This window comes from Mandrillus leucophaeus, unplaced genomic scaffold (genome assembly GCF_000951045.1).
Source record: "Mandrillus leucophaeus isolate KB7577 unplaced genomic scaffold, Mleu.le_1.0 Scaffold1251, whole genome shotgun sequence".
Taxonomy (NCBI): domain Eukaryota; kingdom Metazoa; phylum Chordata; class Mammalia; order Primates; family Cercopithecidae; genus Mandrillus; species Mandrillus leucophaeus.
Window position 1 is genome coordinate 530,838 of NW_012100888.1, and position 26,588 is coordinate 557,425.

At 38.6% G+C, this 26,588-nt stretch overlaps 1 protein-coding gene across 1 annotated transcript in view; it reads right to left on the bottom strand.

The window, feature by feature from the left end:
* The window catches only part of MTCP1 (mature T-cell proliferation 1), an 83,116-nt gene extending 72,266 nt beyond the window's left edge, over window positions 1–10,850 (bottom strand). The window contains exon 1 of the mRNA XM_011971950.1: window positions 10,747–10,850. The gene's annotated coding sequence lies outside the window, so the exon portion shown is untranslated. The remainder of the gene's footprint in view (window positions 1–10,746) is intronic.
* Window positions 10,851–26,588: the final 15,738 nt, after the last annotated feature.

Below are 26,588 nucleotides of genomic sequence, written 5' to 3' on the forward strand. Positions count from 1 at the left end.
TTTTTTAGTAGAGACGGGGTTTCACCGTGTTAGCCAGGATGGTCTCGATCTCCTGACCTCGTGATCCGCCCATCTCGGCCTCCCAAAGCACAATTAACTCTTTAGGCAGACCAATCAAGAGAAAAAAAAAACACACACATTACCAATATGAAGAGTGAGAGAAGTAACATCACTAAAGAGTCTACAGATATTAAAAGGATAATAAAGAAATACTATGAACAACTCTATGGACTTGTGGATTTGATGCTGCCTGAAGAGTAGGAAGACATGACCTCATGCAGGCTACAGCCCTGATAATGTGTGACTGAAGCTTCCCTAACAGTGCCATATCAAGAATTTCCAAGGTATTGTCACAGGATCACCTAACTTTCCAAGACCTGAAGATCTCGCGACCTTGCATGTGGAGTCCCCAACATGTCCCCCTTCCTCATAATGTTCATTAATGGTTGTTGTTTATTTTGTTACTGTGCCATGTAGTATGCAAAGTGCCCTAGCTCCTCTAGAGATGCCCTGCCCCAAACCTGGACTTGCCCTCAGAAACCAAGCAAGTTCGTGGTACATGCCTTCTTGGGCCGGGCAGCCATCTTTCCCAGCATTCTTGCAGAGCCCGAGCTCCTCGTCAGTTCAAATCCCACCTCATAATGCTGGATGTCTGCGTCAGGCTGCATGAAGTAAGGTCGCCTGGTGAGGGCTCCCTGCAGGGTCAGGCATTTCTTCCGTCACCTGGGGCTCCTCGTCCAACACCAGGGATGCCAGTACCCTCCTCAGGGATGCGGTCTTCTGTGGTCTGGAAGAGGTGGGGCTGGACTCTGTCGCCATCACCCTTGTGACTGGCAGTCTGCGACTCGCCCATGGGGTTATCTGCATCCAAGGCTGCCCTCAGGGCAACCAACGATGAGCCCACGGAGCCTGAGCCGAAACAACTGGCTGGTGAGTAGGAGGCCGGGTATGGGCAGCCCACGCCGCTAGTGCAGTCTGAGTGGGGAAGAACCTCCTAATGGCGGCACCTTGTTCCCCTCCCCTTCCCCTACTCCCCTCCCACTCACCTCAATGCCCTCCCCTTTTCCACGTCCCTGCAGGAGGGGGAGTTTGAACTGTCATTTCTAGTAATCTTTGATTGAGCACAGAAGGGAACCTCTGGTGGTTTTCTTTTTTTATTTGAGACAGAGTCTCGCTGTGTTGCCCAGGCTGGAGTGCAGTGGCGATCTCTGCTCACTGTAACCTCTGCCTCCCGGATTCGAGCGACTCTCCTGCCTCAGCCTCACGATTAGCTGGGACTACAGGTGCCTGCCACCACGCCCAGCTAATTTGGTATTTTCAGTAGAGACGGGGTTTCTCCATGTTGGTCAGGCTGGTCTTGAACTCCTGACCTCAGGTGATCCGCCCGCCTCGGCCTCCCAAAGCGACCTCTGGTGTTTTTAACTCCAAATTCCAAAATATTTAGAAATTATTCAACTAAGATAGGAGACAAAGAGGGTGGAATAATAACCCAGGCTTCTTAGAAAGGTTTCTTTTCCCAAGTTCACCCCAGTGCTCTTATAAATTATAACATTCAGCGAGTCTTCTGAAGGAAAATCTATTGAATAGATTCTCCCTTAGGTATTCCTAACCTAACGTCCATGAATAGGCTTTAGAGTGTCCATGGCATAATTTTTGTGCCCTGTGTATGTTTCTAGGAGGAAGATTTTTGATTCCTAGAGTGACCCGTTGCTCAAAGGATAGACTCCCAATCTATCCAGTCTAGCCCCACTCCCTGTTGTTTGAGCTTATAGTGAGCAGTGACTTCATAAACAATGTGTGTTATTGGTAATATAATTAAATTTTACTGCTATTGAAACCTTCATAGCTAACTCATTCTTTTGATCACCCCTTTATTTTGGTATTTTGCTTAAACTATTCATTGACTTAATCTGTATTTGCCTTCTGAAGTTTTATCTTCTTATCATCATGATAATGTGCATGTGTTACAGCAAGTTACTAAGTTAAACAGAGATTAATTTCATATATATATGTTTGCTAAGCATTATTCTCAGCAGGTCACATACTAGAGTCTCTGTATATATTACACAGTCCTGGATACTTATGTAATATATGCCAGAATTGGCTTCTGAAAACCTAAAGAAATGCTCATTAATTAATAAGTACCATGGATGAAGTTGTTGCATAATGATAGTTTGTAGACAGTTTTGAAAGCAAAGAGGATTTTGAACTGGTAAAAAGGAGGGAATCATTGCGTGTTCTTGAATGTGAAAATCGAATTACGAAACTTAACTTTTGAGGGGCTGTATGAAATGAATTCATGAATGGTTATAGGCATGAGACCAGAAATTTAAAAGCTGTCACAATAAACTAGGTACAAAGCTATGAGCTACTGAACTCAATAAATAGAAACAATAAATAAAAGGATACAGGATGCAGATAAAAGGGTCAGAGATGGGGTGACAGTACAAAGAAAGTTCCTAACTGAACCTTCATGGAATGACAGTTTTCTTGAGAGAAGCAGTGACAGTGGTTAATAGCTTGATCTCTAGGGTCAAACAAATCTAATTTCAAATCCCAGCCCTGCCATTTAACTACCTGTATGATCTTGGGTATGTCACCTTCTTCAGTACTGTTCATTCATTTAATAAGTATTGACCAGAACCTGTTATGTGCCATCTGCTTTGCTGGGCCTTGAGGACCAAAATGGATTCATTCCCTGCCCTCATCAAGTATGCAAGATAATTAAAAGCATTAAATATCATGTGACATATAACAGTGCAAATTGTAATACATGTAATGAAGAAAATATTTTTGAGGGTTCCCTATGTCATTTCTCTAACATTTGATTGCATCTGTACTTAAGTTAAAATTACCAATTTTGGTTGTGAAAAGTATTTCTCAGTCTGTATTCTAATGCTTATCATTGTCTCTCATTTAGATCTAATACAGTACATCAATGAAACTAACATGAGTGTTGAACATCTGGCTAATATTCTTTCTGAAAAAACTAGGAGCAGTAGCTGGGTGGTGGTGTTCAAAGCCCTGGTTACTGTACACCACCTCATGGTGCACGGAAATGAGGTGAGCATGATGTATATTCCAATGGTAGTCGTTTCCTTCCTTAGTACAAAGGACTGTAAGCATGTGGGGAAAAGTATGGGGGAAAGAATTTAAAATAAAGCCTATTGGCACAAACAACATCCCTATGGAAAAAATAGAATGAGATGCTTATATTACTCCATATACAAAAATAAATTCCACGTGGATGAAATATCTAAATTCAAAAAATAGATAAAATTGAAGAAAATGTAGGAGAATATGCTTATGACATTTGGGTAGCAAAGGCACCATAGTTAAAAGAAGATATTTGCAACATATATACTATAGACCAAAGGTTAATATTCAGAATACATAATTAGTAAGAAAAAGGCACTACAATAGACTAATGAGCAAAAGAAATGAACAGAGGATTTATACAAAAGGAAACCAGAATGTCTAATAACCATCTGCAAACATGCTCATATTAGCAAAAATTAAAATTTCTGACAGTATGAATAGTTGGGAGGACATTGAGGTAATGGGAATTCACATACTCTGTGGATACACGTAGCTGCTGCAGTTTATCACTGTGGAGAGGAGAACATTGAGACACATTTAAAAAGTTGAAAATGCCCATCCCAGTGACTCAGCAAATCCACTTCTCACATCATGTTTATAATAATGAAAAACTAGAAATCACCTAAATTTCCATCAGTAGAGAACAGATAAAATTTAGTGTGGTTATACAATGAAATGCTGTATTACATTAAATGGGATTGTATACCAACAAGGCTAGATCTCAAAAACAATGCTAATAGAGGAAGCAAATTGTAGAATGACACTTAGAGTGCAAAACTACTTATGTAAAAAATTTTAAAATACACACAGTACTTGTCCATGGAACAAATACATGTGAAACTATAAGGAAAATAGACTGTAAAGGTAACACATTAAAATTATGATACCAGTTACTTCTAGGTAGAAGCAGGAAATGGATCTTGGGGATGCGGTTTTATCTGTAACCATTTATTTTCTCTTATTTTAAAAATAGACTTGAAGCAAGTATGTCAGAAAGTTAGCAGTTATCATTTCTAGGTAGTGGGGTCCACAGATGTATCATATTATTATTTGCATACTTCTGTAACTTAAAATTACTCAAAATCAAGCGTGGGGCATGGCTAGATAGAAAGTCTTAGAGGGAAACAGTGTGTATTCACATGAGCTTTAATGTTTAACTCCTTGTTTATTTGGGGAGTATATAAACAGAGGAGAGTTGGCAGCACTGCAAATCCTTATGTTGGCCAGCACAGGATATGATTGTGTGCAACTTAATCAATGCTCCTGAAATAGATACAAGGTGTGTGATAGAATTAAGTATACGTTCATAATGACAATCATTAATGAACTTTTTGTGTGTACAGAAACTAATTTTAGAATTTGACACATTTGTTTGACAGCGTTTCATTAAACATGTTTCATGTCGGAACTCTTTGTTCACTTTACACAATTTCCTGGATAAAAGTGTCATAGAAGGTAAGATGATTCTTTGATGGAAATATTTCCGTATGCCAAGGAGGGAAAAATTCTGAAAATCATGCCTAGTTAAAAAAAGGTTCTAAATTATGAAGGCTGCGATGTGTTATACATTTTAAGAATGTAAATAATCCCCAAATTCATTGATACAACATATATTTTGGAGCTTACTAAGAATAACAGAATATGTCATGTGCTAGAGACAGAAAAGTTAATGAGAGCTACAGGTCTTTACTCAGCGAAGCCTTGTCCAGCCTACCAAAAATTGCAGCACCTTTACACCAGTTCTCTGACTGGGTTTATTATTTCCCCTTCTCACTGACTGTCTCTGTGTTCCCTTTTTTTTTTTTTTTTTTATGTAATTGTCTGTCATTTCCCATTGAAATGTAAGCCCTATGAGGGCAGGAATATTTGTCTGTTGTTTTTCACTGCTGAACTTCCCGCACTTAGTACATCGCCTGGCTTATAGTAGGCACTCAGCGATTGTTTAATGAATGAATAAATTGAAGGGGAATCAGCATACATTTGGAGGTTGAGTAGAGGTTAGTTGAGTTTCTACCATGGCCGCCTTCTCCTTTTTCTCTATGAAGTAGGCGGCAGGTCATTTGCTGAGTGGAGGGAGAGAGGAGGTGGGATGGTGGCAGTGGGATGAGGAGAGTAAGGAAAATGCTAACAATTTATAATAGTTTCTGTGAAAATGTCAAAGGAGCTGATACAGTTCAATTATTTCATCTGTTCAGGAATATCACCATCAATAGCCCATTAAGGGATGATATCTAGGCTCTAAGGAAATAAAAATTAAACTTTAACAGAAAGCTTGAAGAATGTTGGAATAGGTGATTAATAAAGGCCATTCTAGCTTTTGTGCTTCAAAGATATTATTGAGGTATACAGGTGAATATGGAATAAGTCTTTGCATTTATTAACGTATTGTAAAAAGCTACTGTTGGTTTAATTGGAAATAATAAAAATATCTCATTTTTAGGCTATACTATGTCAACCTTCATCAGACGATACAGCAGGTACTTGAATGAAAAGTCACTTGCATATAGAATGATCTCATCTGACATCACAAAAACCAAGAGAGGGTCAGTAAATATCATTAGTTTGTAAGCAAGAAGTACTGGACTTACATGTGGTCTGCTTTGTAGTTTGTCAAAAACAGCCCTATTTCAAGATGCTGATGTCACAGTGCTTCTCAAACTCTTAGTTATTGAGGTTCATGATTTTCTTTTATCTTTTATAGGACAGATGGTGTGATAAGAACTATGAATACTGAAGAACTGCTAAACACACTTCCAGTTATTCAAACCCAGTTTAATGCTCTTCTTAGTTTTAATGTAAGAGCTTTATAAATTTTGTTTAAAAATATAGTAAATAGCATCCTGTAACTCCAGGTGGGAGAAATAATTTTCTAGCTGTGGTGTTAATTGGTTACTCTTTTTATTTAATTTTCAGGCAAATCCTGATGAACTCACTAATGGTATAATACATGCTGCTTTTATGCTCCTCTTTAAAGATTCTCTTCGTCTCTTTGCAGCTTATAATGAAGGGATCCTTAATCTGCTAGGTAGGATAAAGAATAAACTTTTTAAATGATTACTTTTTAAAGCGTAAGATGGTAAAATAATTTATTTGTAAAAATCCCTTATCTCTACATTTAGACTCACATTTGCTTTAGATACAAAATAGAAAATCTTTGCAGGGTCATGTATACTTTTAAATACAGATATCATATTGCTTCATTGGTTAAACATTATTTGGCTAGTTAGCCACAAAACTTTTCCACTTTTATGTAAGTGCTAACTGATTTTTCTGGGAAATTTGTCAGGGAATCAACCTAGGTTGTCATGTTTATTCATTATATGTTAATAAGGTCCATTTCCACCAAGGTCAAATAACAGTTTTGACTTTCCTAAGAAGGTAAAGCCTATAACATAAGTAATTGTTATTGATGATATACAAGCATATATTTTTAGACTTTTCAGGAAATTGCTGTCATCATTTAGCCCTAATGAATGATTCATTTAGCTGCAATTATTCTCTAAACTTTATTGACGGGAATTTGATAACTTTTCTTATACTGAAGAAATACATAGTATTATACATTTGTAGAGTTATAAGAGAGTAGGAAACACAGCCCTTTCCCTCAGAGGGTTGCAGAGCTTTGTATTAATCAAAAAGACTATAGACTAGAAGTCGTTGAAATTAAAATCTAAACTATCTGTGCATGCTATTAAATTCCACATACCCAGCACCAGTATTTGGTATACGGTAGTTACTCCATAAAAATTTGTTGATTATGGGGATTGAGCAGTGCTATTTCTTTGTTATTAAAACAGAAAATAACTTGATTAAAATTATAATTGTTTTGAACAGGTTAAATTCATATGCAGAATTAGCTTAAAATAGAATAATCAGAATGGAGTAAAACTTGAAAATTGCTAAGATATTGGCTCCTTTATGGTAATTTTTTTCTATTTTTAGACAAATATTTTGACATGAGGCAGAACCAATGCAGGGAAAGTTTGGATATTTACATCAAGTTCCTTGGAGGAACAACCAAATTGACACAGTTTCTGAAAGTTGCAGAGGTACAGAAATCCATTTCTACTTACGGTGTTTCTTTTTTTGCAATAATTTAGTATCAGTTGAAACTATACCTCTTCCCTCCACCACCATAACCACACAAACACACAGTAATTGGTAGTTGTTTTAACTACTTTGTAAACAGTAAAACTAAAACATGTATTATCCAATGCACTTGCACTCAAAAGCAATCTTACAAGGACTTCTGTTTGCAGCCATAAAGATAACCCTCCCACCAGAAACAACTCTAAAAGTAGACCAAAATATATATGACATAAGTCTTTTTAGGTAGTGAACAATAGGTAGGTTTGTGGTCAGTGACAGAAACACTTGAGGTGAGCCCTGTGTTCTCTCTGACACTCAGAGGAACCCAAGCAGGATAAATACAAGGAGAACCACATGGAGGCGAGTGATAGTCAAGCTTCTGAAAACCAAAGAGAACAAAGACATATTATCCATGGGAGAATGACAATATGAATAACGGCTGACTTCTGACTACTTGAAAAATTAGAACACATTTGTATGATATCCAAAATACAGCTTAGCTCTTCTCAAATCAGCAAAAACTCAGTAAGCTGGAAACCATCATTCTCAGCAAACTAACACAAGAAGAGAAAACCAAACACCACATATTCTCACTCATAAGTGGGAGTTGAACAATGAGAACACATGGACACAGGGAGGGGAACATCACATGCTGGGGCCTGTCAGGGTGTGAGGGGTTAGGGGAGGGACAGCATTAGGAGAAATACCTAATGTAGATGACGGGTTGATGGGTGCAACAAACCACCATGGCACGTGTATACCTATGTAACAAACCTGCACTTTCTGCACATGTATCCCAGAGCTTAAAGTATAATAATAATAATAATAATAACAAAGTCTATCCTTAGGACAAATATAAGGGTGTACTTAAGTGTGCAAGGCATACTTTAGCCTCGTAAAGTACCAGCCCAGGAAGACATCATACTCTTGGGGTATTTTCTCTTTCATGCACACAATGGTCTCTCAGTTACATTTTTGTTGTTGCCACTCTCTGCTGTAATGTGTACTTTCACCCGCATTTTTTATTTCAGCAAGTTGGAATTGACCAGAGCAACATTCCATGTATTACTCAGGTCAGTGTATCTCTCCTATGTATTTAAGTGATGTTTTTGTCTTTGTTTATGTGTTTATTATATTAATCATCATCTGAGACTCTCCATCCTTTGCGATATACTTATGTGTGTGCATTTTCATTTCTCCATAAGTAACATATATATGTGTGCTTATTGTGTGTGTGTGTGTGTGTGTGTGTGTGTATAACTACTAGACCATGCTTGTAATATTATCAGTAGAAACAGCAGGGTATTTGGAATAATGAACTTAGGTTTGAGGGCTGCCTTGTTCACCTTTCAGGTATATGGTCTCAATCAACTCATTTCCATTCTCTGTTCCTCATTTCTGCAACTGCAAAATGGGTGTGATGCACCACCTGGCTCATAGTAGTGTTGTAAGAATCAAATGAGCTCAGGCTTTTTTCTTCCTCAGCAACAAGTTCTCAGGGATCCCCTCATGGGCACAGGTGTGACCTGAGGTAGAAGTGGCAGTGCTGGAGGTGTGGACAAGATGGGCCTCAGGCAACCTGCTTGTGCATCCTACTTAGCCCTCTGGACCTGCCTGTGCTCCAACCCAGACGTACCATGGGGCCTGAGGAGCAGGGCTTCTGACCCAGCCTGGACCTACTACAGAGCGCTTTCCTGCTCTGGGCCCCCAAATTTAGGTGGCAGGTCTAAAATTTAGGCCACCTGGGGTATGGGTGACAGCTGTTTTCCCTCCTTTGGGAATATGCTGTCTCCAGAGCCCAAAGAAGCCTACGCGGTATCATGTATCCTTTGGGGGGTTCCAGTGGTCAGAGGCATACCAGGACATCACATCCAAATTTTATCAGTGTGAAAAGAATGTAGACTGCATGTATCTTTCACTATATTGCCTACTGCCTGCTCATCTGATCCTGTGAGCGTGACATCATGGATACGGTGGATCAATTTCATGTTCTGAGGAGTGACCAGATGGTCTAGACTTCTAACTTTATTATGACAGAAGATGAGAGAGTTAACACAGCTATGGGTACAAAACTGAAAATATAAAGTGCTGTTCATTCCATGTGCCTGTGTACTCTTTCTGAGTCACACTTCTGATGGTGATAGAAAGCAATACAGTCACCAAACCAGCAGCCACATACCATGTACCTAAAGCTGCATTAACTCTACCTCTACCAAAGAAACTATCATGGCTGGCATAGTGGCTACAATTGGGCTACTACTTGATTGATTTTGCTGTAATTGTTAATCTCCAGAACCCAACTGGTTTTGATGGGGAATGGGGACTATCACCACTAATATAATCCTTTCTACTATTTAGATTTGTGCTAATTTCTGCCATCCTCTTGGGAGGTAGTCCTGTGGTTTTTTTTGTTGTTGTTGTTTGTTTTGTTTTGTTTTGTTTTTGAATCTACTATTTTGCTTGGAGGGTGATTGGGGGCTATATCAGAGGCATGCCCCTAGCTGAGTTTTGCTGTGACTTAACTATAGTCATAGGCCTAGAGGACAGGAATGGAGGTGGGAGCAGATCCTGATGGGGCTTGTAACTTGTGGAGTAGAGGCCTCTGTATCATCTGCAACAAAGGAGGCTCAGAGGTTTCTGGAAAATCTGGAGACTCAGGACTTTCACAGCCATCCCCCAGCTGTCCCCATCCTATATATCAGGGACTGGTGTGGCAGACCTGTCTTGGTTGGGACTAGAAGAATGAAGGATTATCTGAGATAACACATGTGGAATGCTCAGACAGTGCCTGGTTCATGTGGCAGTCATGTATATGTGAAGAAGCCTGTGAAGAGAGAGAAGATGAAGATGTAGGGGAGAGAGGATGGTTGCAGATGCAAATAAAATGTTAAGTTTAGTGGCAGAGAAACAGGGAGGTTTTGGCTGATGGCTTATAAGTCTTTGAAGGAAAGGAATGTGTTCTCTCAAGTATACACAGCACAAATATTCCTTCATGTGCAGACAAGTACAAAGGCAGCTTGCACGTAGCCCTGAAATCCCACAAAGTGGTCCACAATGGGAACCACTGTTGGGTGAAATAATGCATGGCTTCCTGAATGAGAAGTTTCAGATGACCAGTGGTGGGAAGAGAGAGAGACAATGAGAATATCTGGGTTAGTAGGTGAGTAGAGTTTCATTGCCTCATGGCGACATAACCAGTTGATTTCAATCAACATGCATTCATAGACATGCTTGACTCCTTTTCAGTTATAATGAATGAGACACAATTCCGGCCCCTGAGTTCCCGAAAAAGACTGAACAAAAATTACACATGAAGAATCACTAGATATCTACGTTATATGTAGCCCTCTGATTTTTTTCTACATTGACATTTCTTCCCTAAGGGAAGTGGTGGGGGCAGCGAGGGGACCTTTGCTGGGAACCACAGTCTCAGCCTTGGTCAGGATACAGATGAGCATTAATTGACCAGCACCTGTGGCTTGCGCTGTAAGGGACATTTGCCAGGAGGAGTACCTGAGTGGAGGGCCACATTTCCCACCAGTCCACCCTCCTCCTTACCTCAGCTCTGGTCTCCCTGAGATCAAAAATGAAGTAGATGCTTGCAAAAGGCGGGCAGGGATCTTGTTGGTAAACTTTCATGCAGATTCACTCCTCTGTAAATCAACTCTTTTTCTGGAAGAGCTTCCTTATCAGTACGCTGGGCCCTGGCCTCGGCCAGTACAGAAAGTCATTTGTCAAGGCCTTCAGTTGGCAGACGTGCTCCCTGGACTACACGCTTTCTCGGGTGTCCCAGAAAGCCTGGAATGGAGTGAAACGCAGGGCTACGTGGGAGAGCAGGGAGGCGAGAATTAAGTCAGCCCCACCTTTGCCCAACTCAGTGGGTCTCCTTGAGAGAGGTTTGCAGTTTCAAGGATACTTTTCAGCCAGTCTGCTGCGAGATCCTGTGAAGGGGCGTGAAGGGTCTTCCTCTGTGACTGTAGATTGGCCAGTCTCTCCTTGTGTGTCTTAACAGTTTTCATTACACTTTATGTGAATTAATGCAAAACTGCTAGGTTTAAACTGCTCACCATTTTAGGGATCCCTTCTGGATTTTACCTTCCTTAAGAGGAAATTTTCCTCCTTTCCTCAGTTCATCCTTTCTGCCTTGGCTTTGACATGGTCTGGAGGCCACAGAGCCTCCTCCTGAGAGCCTCTCTCTGGTGTGTCTCTTTGTGTCTGTCCGTCGCTCTCCTCTGGATCATTCCCTGTGGTTCCTGTTGGGCGTGGCTCCCATAAACGCACATAGCAGGGTCTGCTTTGTCTGCAACCTGATGCATTGTTATTTTTCACCAAAACTCGCAGTCCAAACATAACATTTCCGGGCCACACTCTTTGTCAGAGCTCCAGGGGCACAACCCTGGGGACCTGCTGGAAGGTGCCACCGTGACGTGTGCCTAGATGTGTTTTCCCTCAGTTACCACCTCGTTCCTGTGGTTCTGGTGGCTGGAGGGTGACTGCGTGCTTCACGAAGGGGGTCCTTACTGCTTCACATCCACCCTTTTCACGGAAAGCCCTTTGTCACATGTTTTCAGTGTTTCTAAGCGATTTTCTGCCAATCTTGTCTGCTAAGATTGTGGGGCAGTGTTTCCACAAATTTATAGCTGGCAGTGAATTGTCCCAAAGCAAATCAGACGGAATAAAATGTTTCCAACATTATTCAAATACTGACAACTTTTGTTATTTATTCTCTCAGAATTGTTCCTTAGCTCTGTCCACACCTCTGTAAGTAGTTCATTAAACGCTTCTCCCACTGCTAGCTCAGCAGTTTATATCACCCATCTTCCCCCCAGATCTGCTTCTCATTCTGTGTACCCTTCTCATCCTTGATACTCTCTCTCCCTCAACTCCCCTTACAATCCAACACTGAATCCTAACGACTTTGTCTGCAATGCCTCCTCTTTTCTGCATTTTAGCTTCAACTTCCATCCTCTCTCACCTTCCAACCAGTCTGTCTCCATATACTCTGCCCCCTGCTGTTTGTTTTACGCAGTGCATCCAGAATGCAGATCTGATAACATCCAAAATAGAGATCTAGTCATTTCACTTCTCACTTAAAAGCCCTCGAAGGTCTCCCAGGATTCTTAGGACAAAGTGCAAGCTCCTCACCATTGCTTTTAATTTAAGCTCCTGCATTGTTGAATCCTTGCCTACTCTCCAGCTTCATCTCCCTTACTCTCCCCTCTGCTCTTTCTGCTCTAGCAACAGGGTTCATCTGTGCCATATGCCTTCCCCAGGGCCTTTGCACATGTTATTCCTCTGTCTACAATGCTCTTTCTTTCCATACTGACCTACTACTTATTCCTGAACTATCCTTCATAAGGATAAGTATACACATCACAAACTATTACTTTCTTCAGGAGGGCTTGCTTCCCGGACTTCCCTGACTTGGTTAGATTCCCCTGCTTCAACACTGAGTATTGTGTACCTCTCTTTCATGCTACCATTTATAACTTAAAATGACTTTACATTTATTTGTGTGATTGTTTGATATATCTTCTCCTTATCTGTAGACTGTAATCTTATGAAGCTTGGGATCAAGTTGTTTGTGCTTATGGTTATATCCCAATTTCTTATGGTAAATTATCATAAATATTTCTTGAACAAAGAATCAGTGAATGGTTCACGGAAGTTGGTGGAATATAGAATCCTGGTGAGGAATTGGTCTTATATAAGATGGAGTCTACTGTTTCTATTTAAAAGATTTTTTTTCCTCATAGGTTTTTGGGGAAGAGGTGGTATTTGGTTACATGAGTAAGTTCTTTAGTGGTGATTTGTGAGATTTTAGTGCACGTCTCTCCCAAGCAGTATACACTGAACCCAGTTTGTAGTCTTTTATCCCTCACCTCCTTCCCACCCTTTCTCTCAAGTCCCCAAAGTCCATTGTATCATTTTTATGCCTTTGCATCCTGATAGCTTAACTCCACTTGTTAGTGAGAACATACAATGTTTGGTTTTACATTCCTGAGTTGCTTCACTTAGAATAATGGTCTCCAATCCCATCCAGGTCACTGCAAATACTGTTAATTTATTCCTTTTTATGGCTGAGTAGTATTCCATCGTATATCTATACCACAGTTTCTTTATCCGCTCGTTGATTGATGGGCATTTGGGTTGGATCAACATTTTTGCAGTTGCGAATTGTGCTGCTATAAACATGCATGAGCAAGTATCTTTTTCGTATAATGACTTCTTTTCCTCTGGGTAGATGCCCCGTAGTGGGATTGCTGGATCAGATGATAGTTCTGCTTTTAGTTCATTAAGGAATCTCCACACTGTTTTCCATAGTGGTTGTACTAGTTTACATTCCCACCAGCAGTGTAGAAGTGTTCCCTTTTCACCTCATCCATGCCAACATCTATTATTTTTTTATTATGGCCATTCTTACAGGAGTAAGGTGGTATTTCATTATGGTTTTGATGGACATTTCCCTGATAATTAGTGATGCTGAGCATTTTTCCATATGTTTGTTGTCCATTTGTATATCTTCTTTTGAGAATTGTTTATTCATGTCCCTAGACAACTTTTTGATGGGATTGTTTTTTTTTTTTTTTCTTGATAATTCGTTTGAGTTCATTGCAGATTCTGGATATTAGTCCTTTGTCAGATGTATAGATTGTGAAGATTTTCTCCCACTCTGTGGGTTGTCTGTTTACTCTGCTGACTGTTCCTTTTACCGTTCGAAAGCTCTTTCATTTGATTAAGTCCCAGATATTTATCTTTGCTTTTATTGCATTTGCTTTTGGGTTCTTGGTCATGAAATCCTTGCTTAAGCCGATGTCTAGAAGGGTTTTTCTGACGTTATCTTCTAGAATTTTTATAGACTCAGGTCCTAGGTGTAAGTCTTTGATCCATCTTGCGTTGATTTTTATATAAGGTGAGAGAGGAGCATCCAGTTTCATTCTCTTACATGTGGCTAGTCAGTTATCCCAGCACCATTTTTTGAAAAGGGTGTCCTTTCCCCACTTTATGCTTTTGTTCGCTTTGTCAAAGATCAGTTGACTGTAAGCATTTGGCTTTATTTCTGGGTTCTCTATTCTGTTCCATTGGTCTATGCGTGTATTTTTATACCGGTACCATACTGTTTTGGTGACTATGGCCTTATAGTATAGTTTGAAGTCAGGTAATGTGATGCCTCCAGATTTGTTCTTTTTGCTTGGTCTTGTTTTGGCTATGCAGGCTCTTTTTTGGTTCCATATGAATTTTAGGATTTTTTTTTTCTAGTTCTGTGAAGAATGATGGTAGCATTTTGATGGGAATTGTATTGAACTTGTAATTGCTTTTGGCAGTATGGTCATTTTCACAATATTGATTATACCCATCCATGAGCATGAGATGTGTTTCCATTTGTTTGTGTCATCTGTGATTTCTTTCAGGAGTGTTTTGTAGTTTTCCTTGTAGAGGTCTTTCACCTGCTTGGTTAGGTATATTCCTAAGTATTTTATATTTTTGCAGCTATTGTAAAAGGAGTTGAGTTCTTGATTTGATTCTCAGCTTGGTCACTGTTGGTGTATGGGGGAGCTACTGATTTGTGTACATTAATTTTGTATCCTGAAACTTTGCTGAATTCTTTTATCAGTTCTAGGAGCTTTTTGGAGGAGTTTTAGGGTTTTCTCATTATACCAACATATCATTAGCAGATAGCAACAGTTCGACTTCCTCTTTACCAATTTGGATGCTCTTTATTTTTTTCTCTTGTCTGATTGCTCTGGCTAGAACTTCCAGTACTATGTTGAATAGAAGTGGTGAGAGTGGGCATCCTTGTCTTGTTCTGGTTCTCAGAGGGAGTGCTTTCAGCTTTTCCCCATTCAGTACTATGTTGGCTGTGGGTTTGTCATAGATGGCTTTTATTACATTGAGGTGTGTCCCTTGTTTGCCAATTTTGCTGAGGGTTTTTATCATAAAGTGATGCTGGATTTTGTCAAATGCTTTTTCTGCATCTATTGAGATGATCGTATGATTTTTGTTTTTAATTCTGTTTATGTGCTGTATCACATTTATTGACTTGCATATGTTAAACCATCCCTGCATCCCTGGTATGAAACCCACTTGATCATGGTAGATTATCTTTTTGATATGTTGTTGGATTCAGTTGGCTAGTATTTTGCTAATGATTTTTGCATCTATGTTCATCAAGGATATTGGTGTGTAGTTTTCTTTTTTGGTTATGTCCTTTCTTGGTTTTGGTATTAAGGTGATACTGGCTTCATAGAATGATTTAGGGAGGATTCCCTCTTTCTCTATCTTGTGGAATAGTGTCAATAGCATTGGTACCAATTCTTTTTTGAGTGTCTAGTAGAATTCAGCTGTGAATTCATCTGGTCCTGGACTTTTTTTGTTGGTAATTTTTTAAAATTACCATTTCAATCTTGCTGCTTGTTATTGGTCTGTTCAGGGTATGTAATTCTTCCTGATTTAAGCAAGGAGGGTTGTATCTTTCCAGGAATTTATCCATCTTCTCTATGTTTTCTAGTTTATAAGTGTAAAGGTGTTCATAGTAGCTTTGAATTATCTTTTGTATTTCTGTGGTGTCAGTTGTAATGTCTCCCATTTTGTTTCTAATTGAGCTTATTTGAATTTTCTTTCTTGTTTTCTTGGTTAGTCTTGCTAATGGTCTATCAATTTTATTTATCTTTTCCAGAACAAGCTTTTTGTTTCATTTATCTTTTGCATTTTTTTGGTGTCAATTTCATTTAGTTCTGCTCTGATCTTGGTTATTTCCTTTCTGCTGCTGGAGTTGGGTTTGGATTGTTCTTGTTTCTCTAGTTCCTTAAGGTGTGACCTTAGATTGTCTCTTTGTGCTCTTTCGGGCTTTTTGATGCAGGCATTTAGGTCTATGAACTTTCCTCTTAGCACTGCATTTGCTGTATCCCAGAGGTTTGGATAGGTTGTGTCGCTATTGTCTTTCAGTTCAAAGAATTTTTAAATTTCAATCTTGATTTCGTTGTTGACTCAATGATCATTCAGGAACAGGTTATTTAATTTTCACGTATTTGCATGATTTTGAAGGTTCATTTTTGGAGCTGATTTCCAGCTTTATTCCACTGTGGCCTGAGAGACTACTTGATCTAATTTCAATTTTCTTAAATTTATTGAGACTTGTTTTGTGGCATATCATATGGTCTATCTTGGAGAAAGTTCCATGAGCTGATGAATAGAATGTATATTCTGCAGTTGTTGGGTAGAATGTTCTGTAAATATCTGTTAAGTCCGTTTGTTCCAGGGTATAGTTTAAACCTCTTGTTTCTTTGTTGACTTTCTGTCTTGATGACCTGTCTAGTGCTGTTAGTGGAATATTGAAGTCCCCCACTATTATTGTGTTGCTACCTATCTCATTTCTTAGGTTTAGTGGTAATTGTTTTCTAAATTTGGGAGCTCCAGTGTTAGGTGCATATATATTTAGGATTGTGATATTTTCCTGTTGAACTAGTCCTTTTATCATTATATAATGTCCCTCTTTGTCTTTTTTAACTGCTCTTGCTTTAAAGTTTGTTTTGTTTTTTATAAGAATAGCTACTCCTGCTTGCTTTTGGTGTCCATTTGCATGGAATGTCTTTTTCCACCCCTTTACCTTAAGTTTATGTGAGTCCTTACGTGTTAGGTGGGTCTCTTGAAGGCAGCAGATGGGTGGTTGGTGAATTCTTATTCACTCTGCAATTCTGTATCTTTTAAGTGGAACATTTAGGCCATTTACATTTAACGTTAGTATTGAGATGCAAGGTACTATTCTACTCATCGTGCTATTTGTTGTGTGTATATCTTTTTTTTAATTGCATTTTTGTTTTATAGGTCCTGTGGGATTTATGCTTTAAAGAAGTTCTGTTTTGATGTGTTCCCAGGATTCGTTTCAAGATTTAGAGCTCCTTTTAGCAGTTCTTGTAGTGCTGGCTTAGTAGTGGCAAATTCTCTCAGCATTTGTTTGTCTGAAAATAACTGTATTTTTCCTTCATTTATGAAGCTTAGTTTCACTGGATACAAAATTCTTGGTAGATAATTGTTTTGTTTAAGGAGACTGAATATAGGGCCCCAATCCCTTTTAGCTTGTAGGGTTTCTGCCAAGAAATCTGCTGTTGATCTGACAAGTTTTCCTTTCTATGTTACCTGGTGCTTTTGCCTCACAGCTCTTAAGATTGTTTCCTTCATCTTAACTTTAGATAACCTGATGATAATGTGCCTAGGCGATTATCTTTTTGTGATGAATTTCCCAGGTGTTCTTTGAGCTTTTTGTATTTGGATGTCTAGGTCTCTAGCAAGGTCAGGGACCTTGCTAGAGACCCCCCAAATACATTTTCCAAACTTTTAGATTTCTCTTCTTCCTCATGAATGCCAATTATTCTTAGGTTTGGTTATTTAACATAATCCCAGAGTTCTTGGAGGCTTTGTTCATATTTTCTTATTCTTTTTTCTTTGTCTTTGTTGGATTGGGTTAATTTGAAAACCTTGTCTTTGAGCTCTGAAGTTCTTTCTTCTGCTTATTCAATTCTGTTGCTGAGACTTTCCAGAGCATTTTGCATTTCTCTAAGTGCATTCATTATTTCCTGAAGTTTTGATTATTTTTTATTTATGCTATCTATTTCACTGAAGATTTCTCCCCTCATTTCTTGTAGCATTTTTTGATATCCTTAAATTGGACTTCACCTTTCCCTGGTGCCTCCCTAATTAGCTTAATAACTGACCTTCTGAATTCTTTTTCAAGTAAATCAGGGATTTCTTCTTGGTTTGGATCCATTGCTGGTGAGCTAGTGTGATTTTTTTAGGGGGTGTTGAAGGACCTTGTTTTGTCATATTACCAGAATTGTTTTTCTGGTTTCTTCTCATTTGGGTAGGCTATGTCAGAGGGGCTCAAGGCTACTGTTAAGATTCTTTTGTCCCACGGGGTGTTCCCTTGATGTAGTTAGTACTCCCCCTCTTTTCTTAGGGATGTGGCTTCCTGAGAGCCAGGCTATAGTGATTGTTCTCTCTTCTGGATCTAGCCACCCAGCATGTCTACCAGACTCTGGGCTGGTACTGGGGGTTGTCTGCACAGAGTCCTGTGATGCGAACTGTCTGCAGGTCTCTCAGCTGTGGATACCAGCGCCTCCTCCAGTGGAGGTGGCAGCGGGGAAAAATGGACTCTGTGGGGGCCCTTAGTTTTGGTTGTTTCATGCACTGTTTTTGTGCTGGTTGGCCTTCTGCCAGGAAGTGGTGCTTTTAAGAGTGCATCAGCTGTGGTAGTATAGGGAGGAATAGGTGGTGGGCGAGGACCTACGACTCCCAAGAGAATATGACCTTTGTCTTCAGCTACCAGGGTGGGTTGGGAAGGACTATCAGTTGGGGGCAGGATTAGGTGTGTCTAAGCTCAGACTCTCCTTGGGCGAGTCTTGCTGTGGCTATGTGGGGGATGGGAGTGTGGTTCTCAGGTCAATGGAGTTATCTTCCCAGGAGGATTATGGCTGCCTCTGCTGTGTCATGTAGGTTGTCAGGGAAGTGGGGGAGAGCTGGCAGTCACAGACCTTACCCAGCTCCCAAACAACCCCAAACGCCCATCTAACTCCCACTGTGCCCCCACCAAAGGCACCAAGTCTGTTTCCAGGGAGTGGGCGAGCAGGGCTGAGAACTTGCCCCAGGCTACCAGCCTCCCAGCTACGACAGCAAGGATGGCTTTTGTGCCTCCCCGCCTGTGGAGTGTGTACACTGGATTTATGCCCTCCCCTGAGTTCTGGCCAGGAGACTTCACGATCAGTTGGAATTTTTACAAAGTTCAGCTGGAGGTTTCCTTTTCCCAGTACCTCTGCTAGTCCTCCCCAAGGATCCGTATGAGACAAAGCAGAAATGGTTTCCCAGGGAACCCAGTGAGCTCGTAGGGTTTTTTCTGCTGTTTCCTCTACCCCTGTATTTTGTTCAGCTCTCTAAATTGACTTAGCTTCAAGTAAAGTCAGAATCTTCTCCTGTGATCTAGACCTTCAGGTTCCCCAGTGAGGGTGTGTGTTCAGCTTGGGCAGTCACAGTATTCAGGGTGTCTCCTGGGTCCTGCAGGAGCAATCCACTTCCTTCAGAGGGTCTGTGGGTTCTCTCGGCTTTCCTAATTGATTCCTTCAGTAGTTCTGGAGCAAAAGTTCACAATGCAGAGTCTCACACTGCTCTGTCTGTCCACCTGGGAGCTGCAATCTAGTCCTCTAGTCTATTTTTGATGGAAACAGAATAAAAATATACATCCACATTCATTCAGCAAATATTAATTAAGCACTTACTATGTGCCAGGCACTTAAGATTCATCAGTGGACAAAACAGACAAAATCCCTGTCTTCATGGAGCTTGTAGTCTATTGCAGGGAAACAGACATAAACATATACAGGAATGAAATCCGTAATGTTAATGAAAATTAGTGCCTTGGTGAAAATAAAGCTTATTGTTAATGAGATCGTTGGAAGCCCAATGTCTTCTGAGGAGATAAATATTTTAGCAGTTTTTTGATCATTTTAAGAAACTTTTTTTTTTTTGTTTTTAAAAACGTATTTTATTTTTTTGAGAGAGGGTTTCACTCAGTGGCCCAGGCTACAGTGCAGTGGATCAATCACAGCTCACTGCAACCTTGACTTCTGCGGACTTAGGTGATTCTCCCACCTCAGCCTTCCAAGTAGTTGGGACTACAGGTGTGCGTCATCATGCCCGGATAATTTTTCTATTTTTTGTAGAGATGAGGTCTCACTGTTGCCCAGACTAGTCTCAAACTCCTGGACTCAAACAATCCTCCTGCCTTGGCCTCCCAAAGTGTTGGGATTACAAGTGTGAACCACTGCACCTAGCCTAACAATGTGTTTTAGATCATAGTTTGAAAATCTGATTTGATACCAAGATGCTACTTTTAATAATGAATTTACATGTAGCAATTTTAGCTTTAATGAGGCACCTTAATTTTTGCTCATAATAACTTTTTTAGGTACCCCACGGTTTACTTGAAGTACTAAAACAACATTTAGCTTCTTTGGAAGAGAAAAATGACACTTTACCTCCTTACGGGTAAGTTAATAATGTCTTAATGTAGGTTAATTTTGTTTCCCTCTAGATAATTTTCTGCATCTTAAATAATATGTGATCGACTAAATAAATTATGGGCTATGAATATGATGGAATACTATTCAGCTATTTTAAATGATGATATGGGACCGAAGTTTTCAGTCTTTCGTGGGATTCCACATTCTTCACAGGATGATATGCTTCACAAAGGAACATCTTTTATTACACTGAATGATTTGCAAAGTCAGAGATTGGGATGGGAATATTCAAGAATTTGATTCCTTCCCCTAGGGGCTCCCCTAGTGAGAATAACTATTATTATAGAAAATTATTTAATGACATGTCAAAGTGCTCATTCATGAAATAGAACACATAGTAACATTCAAGACATGTGTATAGATATACACATCTATCTACACATACACATATATGTACTCTGCTATATGTGCATATATATATAAACTGAATAATACAAAATTTGAAGTATGTCACCCCAAACTGTTCACATTAGCTATTTCTTTTTTCTTTTTCTTTCTTTTTTTTTTTAGACAGAGTCTCACTCTGTCGCCCAGGCTGTAGTGGAGTGGCGTGATCTCGGCTCACTGCAATCTCCACCACCTGGGTTCAAGTGATTCTCCTGCCTCAGCCTCCCCAGTAGCTGGAATTACAGGCACACGCCACCACACCCTGCTAATTTTTGTATTTTTAGTAGAGACGGGGTTTCACCATGTTGGTCAGGCTGGTCTCAAACTCCTGATCTCAGGTGATCCGCTGCCCTCAGCCTCACAAAGTGCTGGGATTGCAGGCGTGAACCACTGTACCCAGGCTTAGCTATTTGTGAGTGTAACAATTATGGCTGATTTCAGTTTTCTTGTTTGTATTTTTCTATATTGTCCACAATCACTACAAAGGTCATGTAATATTAATTCATTAGACTTTTTAAGGTTGTATTGATTGTAATCTATTTATATTATCACCTTCTCTTAGACCACAAGCCCATTGACTATTTCTTAATTATCTTTATCACAGATAGACGTATAGTTAGTATATAGTTGGAGAGATGGATGGATAGATGGATAAATCAAAGAAATGTAAGTTTAGCTAGGTAGAATATATGTAATTCTATTTATTCTCCAGTGTGCCTCATATTGTGATCTTTTAAGTCTCCAACCTGCATTGACTCCATCCTTCCCAAATAGTCCAGTTGTGACAGCTTCAGCAAGCAGAGCTTGGTTTGCAGGTAATATGGCATTATTACATGATTATGTCAGTAATAACTGAAGATAGGATTAGAATCTTTAATTTTTTTCACTGCTAAACTACCAACTGTGTCTACTGCCTCTTCCTGAAGCAGTATTTGACCCAGCATTTTCATTCCTAGGAATTTATTCCACATATATATTCACAATTGTGAAATGATATATGATCAAGAATATTCATTGCAACATTATAATGGCAATGGCACAATTAATAAGAGGCTTGTTTTTCTATACTGAAATGGAACAATCTCCAAGTTATATTGTTAAATGACAAATGAGCAAGATGTGAAACAAAGTATAGTATACTATCATTTTTGTTTTTTAAGATAGTAAAAAGAGAGAATATGTATGTAATGTCTTAAAGAATATTCCTGGAAGGATATATAAGAAATGAGTTAAAAGAGTGTGGTGGTTCATGGAAAGAGATGGGTGGGTGAGTCTCCACCGTATACCATTTTCTAACTTTTGAAATTATACCATGAAAATAATTACCTGTTATTAATATATAAAGTTTACAAAGAAACAAAAATATACATACATTCAGTGTGATACTTTGTGATGCTTAAGGTGGAAATCCTTTGTAATTTCTTACATTTAGTTTGCCTCATACTTAAGTGGTGTTCTGCAGCCAGCTCCTACTAGCTTAGAGGAGCCATAAATTTCCAGGAATTTTTGTAGCTGGTTGATGTCACATTGGCAACTTGAAATTGGTCACGATGGGAGTATTTACACTACAGAAATGGGCAAACACTACAAATTAAGCCTTTTTTTTTTTTGATGGAGTCTCTTGCTCTGTCACCAGGCTGGAGTGCAGTGCAACCTCTGCCTCCCAGGTTCGAGCAATTCTCCTGCCTCAGCTTCCGGAGTAGCTGGGACTACAGGCACACGCCACTACGCCCAGCTAATTTTTGTATTTTTAGTGGAGATGGGGTTTCACCATGTTGGCCAGGATGGTCTCGATCTCTTGACCTTGTGATCTGCCTGCCTTGGCCTTCCAAAGTGCTGGGATTACAGGTATGAGCCACTAAACCCAGCCTTTTTCTTGAGAGCTGTTTGTTATACATTTACTGGCACACAACTGCTCATAGGCAGCCATATTTTGGTTATCTCTACTCTAGACACAAATCCATGTAATAATGAGCAATATTATCATAGGGCTTATATAGCAATATTATCATAGGGTTTATATGCATTTGAATTAAATTTTGTTCGTATTTTAACCTAAATATTTAGACTGTATTTTACATGTTTTTATTTTTCTGATATATATATATTTTCAATGGACAAATCTTCTGCATTTTTAATGGTGAGTTCAACCAAAGCTATGATGAACATAAGTTCTTTGAGTAAAACAATGTGTATAGAAAAACTATACACTTGATTTATTTCCAAAAGAATAACTACTGTCACTTTTCTGAGTCCCTGTGCTTTGGGAATTATTAGTGCTTACAACAGATGTTATAAGACAGTTTAATACGGTGGTTAAGAAAATAAGCTATGGATTCAGTTCGATGTGCATGTATTCTAAAGGCCTATAGGCGTGATTACCAACAGACCAATACTGACTACTAGTGATCTCCACAGTAGTGTCACCCTCATTGCTTCAACCAATTCTGTTGACAATCCTGTGACCAGTTGAAACCACTTTTTCTCTTAAATTACTGTAATTTTAAAATGCTGGCCATGGAGCCAGAGTGCTTGGATTCCAATTTCACTCTGCCATTCATAGATTGTGTTTTTGGGCAGATCATTTAGCCTCTCTGTACCTCAGCTTCCTTATCCTTTTAAGATTGCTGGCAAAATTAAATGAGTTGATATACGTAGAGTGATTAGAACAGTGCCTGGCCCATAGTAAGTGCTGTTATTGTTGTTTTTGTACTTCTATCCTTCTATCACTCTTACCAACTTATTCCATGGTAAACCAAAAGCTCTATCCTTGGCAGTTTAACTGAATGATTTTTCTCTATCTCTGGCCTTGGTTGGAGATACTTCCCTTAGGGTTTTAATTACTATGTATATTCTGGAGAGAGAGAGACAGAGAGAGAGAGACAGAGAGAGAGAGAGAAAGAGAGAGATTATATTTCTGTTTACATTTATGTCTACAGCTCCAAACTTATATATCCAGCTGTCTACTGGACTTTTCCGCTTGCATGTTCTACAATTATCTCAAACTCAATTTATACAAAACGAAATGGCTCACTTACCATCTCCCAAACCTTGCTCCTTTGCCTTTGGCGTGTGCTTAGTAAATGGCACTGTTGTCCATTCAGGCGCTCAGTTGATACCAGGGAATTATTTTTGACACTTCCTTCTCCCTCACTTCCATATCCAACCCATTACCAAATCCTATTCATTCTACTGCTCAATGATGTGTCAGTTCTCTCCACTTCTATCTGTCCAAACTGCCTCAACCTTAGCTAAAACCACTGTCATTTTTCTCCTGGATTACTATAATAGCTACATAACTGGCCCCCCTACATCCATTTGCCCTCCTATAACCCATTCTGAATATGGCAATCAGAGTGATATTTTAGAAAGTCAAATATAATCATGCTGTTCCCTTGATCAAAACCCTTAAGAGAATTTCAGTTATCCAAGGATATAGCCTACAAGCTTCATTTTGTGTTGTTCTTGCTCAACTTTCTGGGATACTGGAGTTGTTTCACTTATTTACACATCCCCTAGGGTCTTTCTAATTCTCAGGCTGGAATCCTTTTCTCTCCTTCCCGTGGCCCTAATCCTCATGGCTTATATAATTTATATTTTATCCTTTAAGTCACAGATTAACTAACACAGAAGACTAATTCTTGACTCCCTAGATGAAGTTAAATTTCCTTGATACATTCATGTAATATTCTGTACTTCTTCTTTTATAATATTCAACAAATTATAATTTTACTCAGATCTTTTACTCATACTTCTCCTGCAGGATCACCATGGTTCACTTTCTCACATCCTTTAGGTCATTATTTAAAAGCACCCTTCTTGGTGAGCCATTCCTATTTAAAATTTAAATTACTGCATGTGCCAAGCTAAATACATGAAGCAAAAACTATTAGAAATACATGGAGAACTTGAGAAAAATACTGTTATAATGGGCAATTTCAAACCATCTCTTTCATTATTGGACATATCTCTCCCACTGACATGTCATGTCTCTTTCCCTGATGTTTTATCCTTAGCATTTATCAGTATCGGACATAGCATATACTTCATCTTTGTTGTTTACTGTCTCCATTAGAATGTAAATCACATGAAGGCAGGGATTTTTATCTTTTTTTCCTCACTGCTGTATGTTTAGCACCTAGTACAATGTCTGGCACATAACGAGGGCTTAATTAAAATTTATTCAATAAATAACTTAAAATCACTCCTCTTTTACCTAATAATTTGAGGTCCTGTTAGTTTGTAATGGGAGGGTACGCATATGTCATTACTGTATTGACATAAAGTAGGTTTATGTTTTCATCTCATTTTGTCTCTTATTTTTAGATTATTTTGACTACATGATACATTACAACCATCATTATCTTCGCAAGCCCACGAACCTGTTGGAACCAGACAGCAAGGTGGAACGATTATAGCAAACAACCTAAATGGCTCACCTGCTAGCCTTGTAGGAAGTAAACATCTATTTTTAAATTAATATTTTAAATATATTTTAAAATGCATTTTAAGAAAAAGCATTTACACAAAAACAATGTAAAACTTGTGTTTGTTTTATGAAACAGATTTTAACTTTGAAGAAATCCCAGTCAACAGGTAAGTTTTTACTATTTAAAAAAAGACAGAGAGGGATGGCTGGGCAGGAAAGAAAAAAAAAAAAGGACAACCAATAAATATATGCCAGAGGAAAGGGCTTGTAAGAGTAAGAACTAGAAAATAATTTTCAAATTAGATATCATAACTACTTGTTATGAAACTCTATAATGTGGACTTTTTAAACTTAAATAATTAAAGTGGAAAATTTATTTATTATGCACTATCCTAACTTTTGTAGGTAAAGTTCTTGGTTAAAGTATACTGTATTACGATTCTCCATGGTTAACCAATGTCAACTTCAATGAGTTAACACCTAAAATTTCAGCCAAAAAAATAACAGGGAAATGGAAACCAAAGGAAGGCAGAAGTGATAATATTAACAACAAATAATATAGAATGTAAGGCTAAAAGCCAGGTAAAGAGGGTAAGGATAAGGATTTTTAGGCCTTATCTGACAAAAAGGGCATGATCTGATATTAATCAGCTGGGGGAAACAGCATGGCCTGTTTCTTCAGATTCTTCTCTGTGACCTTTTGCCTTCAGACATAAGGATGTTTCTTACCTGGAGTTTTAGGCCTACCTAAAACTTCCTCCTTTAAGGATGAGGAGGGATATCATATAATGATAAAAGGCACTATTTATTAAGACATAACAGTATTAATGCTGTAGCACTGAGCTAAATATAGAAAGCAAAAGTTATTAGAAATACATGGAGAACTTGAGAAAAATATAATTATAATGGCATTTTCAAATCACTTCTTTCATTATTAGACAGGTCTAGTAGATAAAACATAAGTAAAGACAAAGGAATTCAAATAAAACGTAACAAATAAATAACAATAATAAACCAGAACACACACACACACACATACACACACACACACACACACACACACAGAGAACGTTCATTTTCTTTAAAGCAGTAATATACTTGGCCATAAAGAAAACCGTAACAAAATTTTGAAGAATTTTACAGTCTATATTTTCTCGTAATTCAATAAAATTAGAACTAATTAATAAAAATTTGACCATGAAAATTTTAACTATTTAGAAATTTAAAAATATAGTTCTTTTGCCCAAGAGGAAATCAAAGGAAAATTATTAACTATCTAAGGCAATGAAGAAGAAAACTTCATACCAATGCTAATAGGGCACTGTGAGAGCTAAAACTTAAATAAAAATTTGTGGCTTTAAATATCGTTATTGTTTAAAAAAGATAAATTTTAAGAAAATTTCATTTTTATCTTAAGAAAGTAGAAAATAAAATAATTAGGAAGATAAAATTTTTAAAGATAAAAACTTAAATTAATAACACTACCAACAAAAACAGATACAAAATTCCTTGTA